The sequence below is a fragment of the Zea mays genome, chromosome 4 (assembly GCF_902167145.1).
Source record: "Zea mays cultivar B73 chromosome 4, Zm-B73-REFERENCE-NAM-5.0, whole genome shotgun sequence".
In the NCBI taxonomy this organism is placed as follows: domain Eukaryota; kingdom Viridiplantae; phylum Streptophyta; class Magnoliopsida; order Poales; family Poaceae; genus Zea; species Zea mays.
This window is the reverse complement of record NC_050099.1, coordinates 208,869,238-208,881,193: the sequence shown is the minus strand read 5'-3', so window position 1 is coordinate 208,881,193 and position 11,956 is coordinate 208,869,238.

Below are 11,956 nucleotides of genomic sequence, written 5' to 3'. Positions count from 1 at the left end.
CTAGACACAGTCCGAAGGATCGAAGCTTCCTTCGAAGGATTTTCTGTTAAGAATATCCCTCGAGGGCAAAATGAACATGCTGATTTGTTAGCCAGGTCTGCAGCACAGGGGCTGCCGCTACCTTCGGATGTATTCTTCGAAACAATAAAGGCACCTTCAGTGGAGTTACTTGAAAGAGCAGTTCTTACTATTTCTCCTGTGTACAGTGAAGATTGGAGAACTGAAATAATTTCTTACCTTCAGGGCAACTTCCTATCAGATGACGAAGCTTATAATAAAAGAATAGAGGCAAGAGCTCGTCCGTATATCATTATAGAAGGGGAGTTATACAAGCATGGAGTTTGTGCCCCGCTGCTCAAGTGCTTGTCTAGAGCCGAAGGTATAGAGTTGATGAAGGAGATACATGCAGGCCTTTGTGGATCCCACATCGGATCCAGGCCGTTACTTGGAAAAGTGTTCCGTCAAGGATTTTATTGGCCGAAGGCAGCTTCGGATGCAGCTGAGTTAGTTCAAAAGTGCGAAGGTTGTCAGAAATGTGCAAGAGATCAAAAACAACCTTCGTCTTTGACACAGCTAATACAACCCATCTGGCCATTGCAAAGGTGGGGCCTCGATTTGCTGGGCCCATTACCACCGGCTCAAGGCAATCTGAAATATGTTGTAGTTGCTGTGGAATATTTTTCCAAGTGGATTGAGGCGAAGCCATTAGCTACAATAACTTCGGCCACTGTCCAAAAATTTTTCTGGCAGAATATTGTCTGTCGCTTCGGAGTGCCGAAGGCTATAACTGTAGATAATGGAACACAATTTGACTCCGAAGAATTCAGAAATTTTTGTGATCAAATTGGCACGAAGATCCACTTTGCGTCAGTCAGGCACCCGGAGTCGAATGGGCTTGTTGAAAGGGCCAACGGCATCATAATGACAGGAATAATGAAGCTAATCTTTAATCAACCAAGGGGAAAGTGGCCAGATCAGCTTACCAAAGTGGTATGGAGCCATAACACAACAACATCAAGATCTACAGGCTTTACCCCATTTAAGTTGTTATTTGGTGACGAAGCAATAACCCCGGAAGAAGCCAAAGCTGGATCAATAAGAGTGGTAGCTTCGGCAGAATCAGGTCCCGAAGATACTTGTCTCGTGGAAAAAGATGCCTTAGAAGGGATCAGGCTTCAGGCCGTGGAGAATATCAATAAGTACCAGGCTGAAACAGTTAAATGGCGAGATAGAAAGGTCCGGCTAAAAAATATTGAGCCAGGACACTTGGTGCTTCGGAGAGTGGCCAATCCGGATACAGTGGGCAAATTGCAACTGAAATGGGAAGGGCCTTTCTTAGTAGCATCTTCGTCAAGGCCTGGTTCGTACAGACTGAAGGACATGGATGGCAATGAAATTCCAAGATCTTGGAATGCGGATGAGCTTCGGCGGTTTTATGTATAACTCGATGTAATTTTGACTTTTCTTTTCTTTTTCATGGCACCCTTTTCCTTTCTAAAGGGGGAGAAAGGTTTTTAATGGGGCCATCATATGTAATTTCCTTTTTAGTTTTATAAGAGCAAAATCCCCCAAAGAATGTAAATGTAAAAGCTGAGAGCGCACCATCGAGTGCCGAAACTAAAAAAGAGAAGAAGCTCCAAAGACGTCCCTAAGGGGATGCAGAGCTCACAGCGAAAAGTCAACGCTGATTCCGCCGAAAGTAAAAGGCGAAGAAGCTCCAAAGTCATTCCTAAGGGAATGCAGAGCTTATACCGTCTAAGTAAAAGACGAAGAAGCTCCAAAGACGTCCCTAGGGGGATGCAGAGCTTACAGCGAAAAGTCAACGCTGATACTGCCTAAGTAAAAGGCAAAGATGCTCCAAAGTCGTTCCTAAGGGAATGCAGAGCTGACGTGTGTTTGCTCCTAAGAAAATGATGGATGAGTGTGGCTTCGGACATACGCTTCGGACATTCATTTGCACATTACATCATGGCATTTGCATGCATAAGCATTCATTCATAGCATTTGTGTTCCTAAATGGTTGCTTCGGCACAGAGAAAAGTTTCGGATAAATGGTTTGTTATGATTCGTTATGTAAAAGAAAGGTTTCGAAGAAGTGGTTTTTTATGAATCGTTGTGTATAAGAGTAGCAGTCTTTTATGTTTTGTTATGTAAATAAAAGCTTCGGCAGATAAGAGTAGCAGTCTTTTATGTTTTGTAAGGAAAGGCTTCGGCAAAAAGAGGAAGCGGCCTTTTATGCTTCGTTGTGTACGAAAAGAAGGGAAGGTGTTTTTTCGCCTTCGGCTCAAAAAACTGATTTCGTCCACATCAAAGCACCTCAATCGAAGGGTAAGAATATATTACAAGGTATGTACAAAGTTCCTTGAAGAACAGTTTAATTCTATTTACAAGAGTTGTTACAAAATTATCCTGAGTTTTTCTAAAGCACACTTCTGCTAGTCTTCATTAAGCTTCAGCTTCGACGACAACTTCGGCGACATATCCTAGGCATCATCTTCACCTTCGTCATCCTACATGAGTCAAGGAATCATAAGAATCAAGCCCAAAGGAAAAGGTAAGCACGAAATGTCATTTCTTACTGGTTCAAGATGACTTCGGGCTTCGTCTCCAGCTTTCTCTCGCCCGCCCTTTGTCCATACCATTTTTATAAATCTATTGGAGATACTTCGGGCGAGGTCGGGCATATCATCCAGGATTGATGAAGATAAGGTGAAGTTGGGCCTGTTGACAACCTTTCCATGTTCGCAGCCGGCCTTCAGAAATGCAGCAGCGGTACCCCGAGAAGCTACCCAGGCACAGAAGTCGCCGTGCCCGGCTATAACTTCGTCAAGCTCTTCGATTTCAGCTTCAATATGATCGAAGGCCTGGGGTAAATTTTCCGCCGAAGGGTTAAATTTCCCACTGCTGGCTCCAACAGAGTAAAATATCTTCTTTAATCGTCCAATACAATTATTGCCAAAGTTCAAGCATTTGTCTTGAAGGCTTGTTAATGCTTTCTTCAATTCTGAGCTGGTCTGGACTTCGGCTTTAAGCTTCGAATTCAGTTCTAGCTTCTCCTGATCAAATTGTTTTGATTGATTGATAAGCTTCGAATTTAACTCTAATATTTTAGCCTCAGTTTCAGCCAGCAAGCCTTCGGTCGATTGGAGCTCGAAGTCTTTCTTTTCAATGATGGCAGATTGCTCTTTTATTTTGCTTTCCAAGTTTTCAATTATAGCTTCGTGCTTTTTGTCCTCCAAGTCTTGTTGCATCTTCAGAGCTTTGCTCAGTAGCATGCTCTGAACAGAAACAACTTATGTTAAGTAATATTTTCATTGTTAACGGCAATAAAAACCAGAGAAAAAGGTTGTTTACCTTGAAGTTAGAATAAAACAAGCTGCCGACGATATGTTGTCGTCGGTAGCGGCTGATGTCTGTCTCTAACTTCGGAAAACCGATACTCTTCGATAGAGTACAGATTACCTTAGCTCCAGTCTGGTCTCGAATACAGCCTAGTTTTTCATCATCTACACCCCCAAATAGAAGGGCTCCTGGCTTGTAGCCGCAAGATTTGGCATAGTCTTTGAGTTCTTCTATTTCGTCCTTCGTCAGTTTCTGCCCAATTAGATTCTGGAAAGAATAGGCTTCGTCGTCCGGAGTTTCTTCGACTATTTCTTTCCCTTTCCCTGGCACTGTGGCCAGGATTTCTTCAGTAACGGTGGCAGCTTCTTCAATGTTTTCCGTCAAAATTTTGTCAATATTTTCAAGAGTAGTTTCTAAATTTACATCTTCGGGCGTGGCAGCTTCGGTAGCCGCGACTTCCGAAGCTCTACCTTCAGCAGCTGCCGTTTTCTGAATTAACAACCTAGGTGGAGTTTTGTCGATAACCTCAGTTACCGCAATAATTCTTTGCCGTTTGGGTTTGTTTATCTTCGGTTGATCCGGCTCGTCCACCTTTTCAAAAAGCTTCGTCAGTTGGAGCCCTAGTGGACTTAGCTTCGTAGGCATGGGTTCAGTCATTACCTTTAAAATTTCCTCCACGTCGCTGGTAGAAGGCGGTGTGGGGGTCTCCTCTTCTTCGGGTGATTTGCGCTTCGGAGCAGATATTTTTCTTTTCTTGAGAACTTTCTTCTCCTTTGCTGGTATTTCTTCATCCCTGATCAGAGCTTCGGCTACTCTTTTTCTTTTGAGGCCCTCGGCGCCCTTGTTCAATTGTTCGTAGTCTGGGTATTCGAAGCCTAGGGCGTCAAGCACTCGGTTCAGCCTTCGTTTCGGTCGGGCACCGAAGGCTGCTGTCATTAGTTGATCCTCTTTTTTGGAGTAATTCCCCAGGATTTCGTTGCACATCACCTCAACAGTGTCTAACCATTCTTTGCAGGGTTTTTTGAAGAACTTCTTGAACTTGAAGTAATAGGGAAGCCGGACAAGCTCCCCCTTCTTCTTCTCTCCCTCCAGCTTCGGCATCTCCCACTCTTTTAGAGTAGGGAAAACTCTGAATGCCAAGAACTCTTGAACTAGATCCCTGGTGCCAATATGTTCTGAGATAATTTCAAATTCACCCAGAGCAGCCCAGGTGGGACCTTTTAGGTCGCCAATGCGGCATTGTGGCCTTGTCTCTCCGAAGATTAACTCCAGAGGGCTTTGTACCAATTTTTCTTTGTCTTCATCGACTTTTACATAAAACCACTCAGATTTCCAACCTGCTGGCCATTTGCTTCGGTAGCTGATGACAGGACACTTTGTTGTCTTCCTGTAGGCAAAATTATAGCAACCGAAATTATCATGTAGCCCATCTTTTCTGGCCTTTGTTTGGTAATGTAATTCGTGAGCTCGGCAGAAGCTGTCAGCAAATGGTTCCACAGCTTGGCTTCGGAGGGCCCAGATATAAACATTGAGCCTAACGATGGCGTTAGGAGTCAATTGATGAAAGTAGATACCAAACCTCCTTAGTATCTCCGCAACAATATCGTGGAGAGGGAATCTAAGCCCGGCTTTTAAAAAACTCTTGAAAATAACAATCTCATCCTTCCTTGGCTTCGGGGTGGTTTCTTCTTCCCCGAAGCGGAGTAGCTTCTTCTGGTCCTCATTGAAATAACCTGCTTTCACCATCTTCGAAAGGTCAGCTTTTGAAACAGTTGATTTCCCAAAATCCAGGTGACTAGGCTTGCTGGGCATAGCAAGGTGATAGTCATCTTCGGAGTCAGTCCCTTCAATGTTTTCTTTTCCTTCGGCAGTTGTTGGGCCTGCTTCAGCAGCAGGCATTTCTTCTGTAGTCAGTAGACCGGAACGCTGCATTGCTTCGGAGATGGGCACAGTGTCTGAACCTTCGGCTTCGTCTCCCTCACGTACAACTTTGGCAGTAGATCGTATTCTCGCCATTTGATTCTAAGTTTGGGAAGTCAAAAACTTTTTCCTTTTTTCTTTTCTCCGAAGCTCTTCTTTCTGACGAAGCGGACGTTGAGAAGCACCTTCGTTCGATTCTGAGACTTAAGCTTCGGCTATGGTGAAAAATTTTGGCAGCGAAACAGTGCAAATAGCAATGAATGCTGTGGTAACTTCACACCCACCTGTTTGTTTATATAGTGCTGCAGGTAGGAAGGCGAAGCGGTGGAACTGTTACACCAGGCGCGCAGTAACTCATACCCGCTGTGCAGTGGACCGCAAAGACCAAACAGTAACTCTACAAAGTGGGCTTGGCACGCGCTCGGAAGTCGGATCGTTTCTCCGCAACGAGCTCAGGGAAGGTGTTTTTTGGACCTTCGGCTTCCCGAAGCTGAAGAGGTTTTTTTTCACGGGCCAAGCTCGTTACGAAGAACGATCTAGCACCGCGAAAGGGGCTACTGTTGGGGTCGTGCTTCGGTACGCCGAAGGTCTCACACGAAGAAGCAGCTTCGGCCAAAGTCGTTTCTAAGAGATGGCCGAAGGTCCCTTTTCATGGAGCTTCGGCGTTTTAAACCGACATAGAGGCAGAATGACCTTTTTATACATGTATGTCCGAGTCAATGTTGTAAACTTCCGCAAGGGGCATAATTGTAATTCGTCACAGGCTGCGACCTGTGTCTATAAATAGATGAACAGTACCTCTGTACTGTTCACGCGAACCTGCTTTTTGCCTTCGCATCACATTCGTACTTTTTGCCTTCCGCAAGACCGAAGGTACATTTGTACTTCAAAGTCATTTATATTCATTAATACAAGTAGAGATAATTCTATGATAATATTTACATGTTTATTTCATGATTTATGTGAATGCTTTATTCTTCGTTGTTATGCTTACGAAGGTATGTTCTTTGTAACCTTCGTCCGAGATGCTATATATCCCGAAGGGATATATCGTTATGAAGGACGAAGGACCTTAATACTTAACATTTTCCGTGTTGCCTTGTTCTTAATTCGAAGCATTTGAGAACAAGTCCCCAACAAGTGCCTTCTTTTCCTTCGCGAAGCATGATTTCATACAGCCTCCTCGACAGTTTACCCTTATTCTGTCGTTCGTACTCTCTGTTGAAAAAAAGTAAATAAAAGAGTTACGAGGAGTAATGAGCACATGTTGCTCTTCAATTTTGAAAATCTATGCTTACTTGAAGTATGGAGTCATCTCTTCCATGTTTTCATACATGTAGAGTAATGCATCCAACTTTTCTTCACGTCCAATGTGATATTCAGTTGATGCTCCAACTGTCTTTCCCTCGAATGACAAAATTTTGAGTTTACTGCATGGACCAGCTTGATCAACATTATACCTTAATGTAGGTGCATTTACATTGTGTTGTTCTGCAAAGTATACACTCGTGAAGGCTGATATCTCTTTATATTTAAATTCTTCAGCAATACACCCTTCAACTCTTCCCTTGTTGCCAACCATTGCACTAAGCTTCTTAAGTGCCCTTTCTATGTGATACATCCATCTATACTGCACAGGACCCCCAATCTTAGCTTCATATGGAAGGTGTACAAGTAGATGTTGCATCGGATTGAAGAATCCAGGGGGAAATATTTTTTCCAATTTGCAAATAAGGACCGGAATCTCCTTCTCTAATTTCTCCATCACATCTTTTTTAATTTCTTTAGCACAAAGTTGTCTATAGAAGTAGCTTAACTCAGCTAACGCCGTCCACACATCATTATTCAAGTAACCCCGAAACATTACAGGAAGTAATCTTTCCATAATAATGTGATAATCATGACTCTTCAATCCATTCATTTTTCCTGTCCTCAAATTCACGGACCTTCTGAATCCCGCGGCATACCCATCTGGAAATTTTAAGTTTTTCAACCACACCATCACCTCTTTCTTTTGCTTAGATTTTAGACAAAATGACGCACGTGGCTTAGCACCACTCTGAAGCAAGACTAGGCTTGGTCGGTTACAAATTTTCTGTAAATCTTTTCTGGCCTTTATATTATCTTTGGTTTTATCGGGAAAATCCATACATGTACTAATAATGCTTTCAGCAACATTCCGCTCTTGGTGCATGACATCAATGTTGTGCATCAGAATCAAGGCCTCCGTATAAGGGAGTTCCCACAAAGAACATTTATGTGTCCAATTATGTTCTATTCCAAATCCCAGGTAACCAGTACCGTCTGGTTTCAAATTATCGAGCGCAACATGAATCTCTGCGCCACTCAAACGCTTCGGTGGGCCTTTGGTAACAATGGTGTCTTTTCGAAATTGATTTGCCTCAAATCTGAACGGGTGATCGAGAGGCAAGAAACATCTGTGGCAATCAAAGTAACAGATCTTCCCACCAAACTCAAGACGAAAACAATCTGTATCCTTACCACATATTGGACATGTCAACTTTCCATGACAACTCCATCCAGCAAAAATACCGTAGGCCATAAAATCATGAATCGACCACAAGTACGCAACTCGAAGATTGAATCTCTCTTTCTTGTAGCAATCGTAAGCTTCAACTCCTTCCCACAATTTTTTCAACTCATCGACTAAAGGTTCCAACATTACATTGAGATGTTTTCCAGGGTGTTCTGGTCCAGGAATGATTAGACACAGAAACATGTAATCGTATTTCATGCAAAGGTGAGGTGGAAGATTGTATGGAACTGCAAATACAGGCCAACAAGAATACGGCGATGCGGTCATATTGAAAGGTGAGAACCCGTCCGTCGCCAACCCGATTCGAATATTTCTAGCTTCACTAGCAAAATCCGAATCAAAATCATCAAGCGCCTTCCACGCATCACTATCAGATGGGTGCATCATAACTTGAGAGTTCTCGCGGTCACGTTCTTTGTGCCATCTCATCTGCTTAGCGGTGTTTTTTGAGAGAAACAACCGTTTTACACGAGGCGTGAGAGGCATGTAACGAAGTTGCTTCTTTGCTACTTCTGTTGTCAATTTATCTCCATCTTCATTTACGACCTCAACGAACCTTGATTTGCTGCATATCAAACATTTGTCTAATTTTTCATTTTCCTTCCAGAAAAGCATACAGTTATCTGGACAAACATCAATTTTTTGATACTCCATACCTAAGCCAGAGAGTAACTTTCTTGACTGATACACGTCTTTGGGCATTTTGTGATCTGGTGGTAATACGTCGCTGATCAAATTCAAAAGTTCATTTAAGCAGTTGATGGAGAATGCGAACTTAGACTTGATAGCCATAAGTCGCGTCACAAAAGCAAGAATGGTTACTCTCGTGTGTTCGTGCAACGGCTCTTCTGCTGCCTTGAGAAGTTCAAAGAATTTTTTAACTTCCGGCGGTTGAGGATCCTCAGGATTATCTGGAAACACTAAATCGGGATCCTCTCTTAAATCCTGAACCATCTCCTCCATTCGGTCTAAATCCGGGTCAAAATCGTCTTGACCTTCTGGAGCATATCCACGGGGAAGCTCCTCACCATGATGCACCCAAACTTCATAATTTGGCACGTAGCCATTTTTGCAAAGATGACCAGACATCTCTTTCTTGGTTTGGCGTTGATAATTTTTGCAAACACGGCATGGGCACCACACTCGACCATTTCTTGACGAAGAAAAAACACGATTGATAAAATCTTCGGTTTTCTGTATCCACTCAAGCGAAGGATCATTTTTTCGCCAGCCTTCATACATCCAGCGACGACTATCACCCATCGTTACCTGGGATTTGGAATAGAGATGAAAGTCGATGCGTTAACTACTGTCTACTCACCTCTCTAAACGAGCAGTGCTTCCAACTGGATAAGCTAATAGTTAACGCCATGCTAGTTGCTATCGCTACCAGAGAAGCACTAGCACAGGCGCACAGCCAGTACTGCCTTCTGCTCCATTTTTTCTTTAAACTAATGGTAGATGGAGACGGTGAGAGTCACACGCCGCCACTGCGTCTAGCTTGCCTACGTGTCTGGCATAATGGCCAAGCATGTTGGCGCCATGTCACATCAAATATTTGAACGACTATAATCTAATTATATTAAAAAAACTATTTACATAAGTGAAAACTAAACGACAGTGATGCCATTACCCGGAAGGCGGCGGCGGCGGGCAAAGCCGGGCGCGGGCGGCTCGAGGGGCGGCGGCAGCGGCGCGCTGTGCGGGCGTCGGGGCAGGTGTGCGGGCGTCGGGGCGGCGGCGCTTGTGTGCGGGCGTCGGGGCGGCGGCACGCTGACAGCGGGCGTCGGGGCGGCGGCGCTTCGGGCGGCGGGGCGGCGACGCTTCGGGCGTCGGGGCGTCGGGGCACAACGGCGTCCGGCGCAGGTGGCCGGCGAAGATGGCCGGCGAAGGTCCGGCGCAGGTGGCCGGCGAAGATGGCCGGCGAAGGTGGCCGGCGGCGGCGGCGTCGGGTCCTGGCGGCGGCGGCGTGGAGTGTAGAACGTGTGTGCGTGTGTGCGTTGCCTGTGTGCGCGGCCAGGGGGCCGCGCGGGGTAACGGCCGTTAGAAATATGCTTATTTCCGACGGCCTAGGTGGCCAGCCGTCGGAAATACGCTTATTTCCGACGGGGGGCTTGTGAGCCATCGGAAATAGACTTATTTCCGACGGCTGGCCCTGGGCCGTCGGAAATAGAGCTATTTTCGACGGTACCCTAGGAACCGTCGGAAATAATAGTGGCCGTCGGAAATATATCATTTTCCTGTAGTGCGTGCCCGGCCGGCCGTCGCCGGTTGCCCGACATCAATGCGGGCGCGTCCCGTGTTTGTTTGTCCGGTGGCCGCGAGGCGGTGAAGCCAGAGCGAGGAGGAAGGCGACGGCATTGGCCAGGGCCCAGGGGAGGTAGGGAGGCCCCACCGGGCCGCCGGAGCAGGAGCTGCCGGCTCAGCCCGGCCCGCGCGCGCCACTGCATGCGGCGTGTTCCCCCGCAGCTGGGGGCCCAACCGGGCTGGACCGTGGTCCGTGGGGCTCGCCCGACGCCTGGATCGACCGATCGGCATCGGTATTGGCTCGTGCCCGCATCAGATGTGCATGCATTCGCGTCGCGTCACGCGGCGTACGTACCCAGCATGCATATGCATATATGCAATGCAATGGTCCCAGTCGGTCGGCTGGTCCGAGTCCGACGAACGAAGGAACAGAGCGCAGCCGCAGCAGCTGGGCCCAGGCTAGGAGTTGGCATGCATGCATGCGCCACAGTGCAGTTCTGCTGGCTGCCGGCGCCGCGCGCCTAGGCCTAGGCCTAGCTAGCTAAGCTACCTACTGCGAAGGAGCAGTGCTAGACATCATGGCGCGCGCCACCGCCGCGCCGTCGCCAACAACTCCGACGGGCCGGCTCGATCGGCATGCCTTGCCCCTCCTCTCCATATGTGTTGTCGCCGTCTGGGCTTTGGTCCCCCCCCCCCCCCCCCCCCCCCCCCCTTGCGAGCACGTACGTAGCGCTGCGCGGCTCTCTCCGCCTGCGCCGCTCGCCGGCCGGTGGGCTTTGTAATGATTGGAGCCGCCTGCAACCGCGCAACTGCACCGCGTCGCATACTCGCATGCATGATGCAGGCACTGCGCTGCGCCTGTGGGCGCGCATGGCATGGGAGGCGCGCCGCGGCTCCTCGTGCACGGAATCCGGCGCCGATCGGGTGACGACGGCGTGACTCGGCTCGGTGGTCAGGGGTCAAACCTCACGGCATCATGGGTACTGTAAAGATGGGGGGGACCTGGCCCTGGCCCTGGCCGGCCGGGATAGCGAGCTTTTTTCTAGATCGACGTGCGTAGTGGAGATCCAGGCAGGTAGAGGTATCTCAGGCAGGCACGCAGCTAGCGCGGCGTTGCAGTTGCACAGGAAGGAGCAGCCAGGGATAGAGAGGATCGAGGACCATTTGTCCGTGTGGTTTTGTGCTGTGCCTGTATCTGTGGCTGTGGCGGCACTTATGAGAGGAACAGACGGTCTGATGAGGATGATGACGATGAGGACTGAGATAGTGCGCGCGTATGGGTCTGGGCGTGGCCCATGGTTCGCGGGGAACGAGAAGGGGCATGGGCCTGGACATGAATCATGATGACCTTTGGTTCCTTCCTGCCCCTAGGTGGTGTACGCCGGGCTGCTGGTCCTGGAACTGTGCCACAAGCCACTGGGCCTTGTGATGGGCTACAATAACCTTTTATAGTCCAAGTAGAGAGGGCAGTCCATGTAAAGGCGAGATAATTGCATATTTGGGACTCTAAATATTGCGCTTCGCACAAATGTCATTCGAAAGATTTTCTTCGTAAAAAAGGGACTACAAATATATTCTAATTGATTATACTACCATTTAACATGTATTGTTCCTTTTTATAATTTGTTTTCATGTATTTATCATCTAAGAGTCAAAATTGCCCCTGCCTCTCCCTGGGTTCCTACTTTCTCTCGTTCAACTTGAGCGCTCCCTCGTTCAGCTTGACCTCTGCAACACCGTGCAAGAGAGCACAAAGAGAAGCCCGAGGGTGGGAAGAAGCAGCGGAAGGAGGTGACCGTGGAGGAGCAGGCGTTTGTTGCAGTGCCAGAGGTCACCGTGGATCCGCGGGTGCCACAGAGTTGGCTCTCGCTGGACGCGGCGGCCCTGCCC